A 1,093-nucleotide genomic window follows, 5' to 3' on the forward strand; every position below is an offset into this window, starting at 1 on the left:
CTGCTCCTTGGCCTCAATCAGTCCTCGCCTGCCTCCACCTCACCTCATCACCTTCCCTCCACCCCCGCTGCTCCCTCAGTAACATCCCAGGTGACTGAAGCAATTTGCAGCCATTTGAAGAGGCTCCACGTGTCAGTCAGCCTGCGAGCGTGGGGAGGTGGGGAAATTACAGATGCTCCAAGATGGTGTTCCCCTCCCCCTGAGGATATTTGGAATTCAGGAATCAGACTCTGCCTGATGCTTCCTCAGGTCTCTGGGACCCTCCCAGGTGATTTCCCACTCCCAAATGCCCCCACGAGTTGATTCTAAGTATCTGGGAGAGGGCTGCCACCCAGTGGCTGCCCGGGGGCATGGCAACCTTCCAGCACTGCCTGGTTCCGCTGAACAGCTCCCCAACCAAAGACCTGAATCCAAGATCCTCCCTTCCTTTTGGCAGCTCCGTGTCCAGTCCCCTAGTAAATGGATCTCGACCTCCCTCCTCCACAGTCTTAAGTTCACCCTCCCACTAGGGATCTCCAGACCCCTTCTCTGGTTTCCTACATGTCTACTACTCCCAATGCCTCACAACTTCTCATCCAACTTCTTTCCAATGTGCCATCCCCTTCTCATTACAGGTTCTTTCTTCCAACTTAAAGCCCGGCACCATGTCCTAGGAATACACCTCTCACTGTCCTTCTCCCAGAGTCGCACCAGCCTGCAAGTAGAGCAAAGGAGCCACTAGAGACAGAATTCTGGTCCCCCGCACCCTCCTCCTCATCATCTGACACCATCAGACCTCAACAGCCTCTGTGCTAAGAGCCCCTAATGAGCATCAGCAAATTAACAACTTCCCCTTGATTGCTCCTTCTCTGTTAATTGGATAGGGAGGGCCCCCCAAGGCCTCTCAGAGAAGAGGAGGGAGGCAGGGAAGGAGAAAGGTGAGAGCCACAGGAGCAGTCCCCAGGCCTGGGTTCTCTGCTGAGACTTCTGCTCCATCCCTGAGCATAGCTCCCTGTTCCAACCCTTCCTCACCCTGTCCCCCTCACTCCCTTTGCCCCCTTCCTTCTGTCCAAATTCCCTTGACCTCTGGCTATTTTTCCTTCCTTTTCTCTGC

The sequence above is a fragment of the Papio anubis genome, chromosome 9 (genome assembly GCF_008728515.1).
Source record: "Papio anubis isolate 15944 chromosome 9, Panubis1.0, whole genome shotgun sequence".
Lineage (NCBI taxonomy): Eukaryota > Metazoa > Chordata > Mammalia > Primates > Cercopithecidae > Papio > Papio anubis.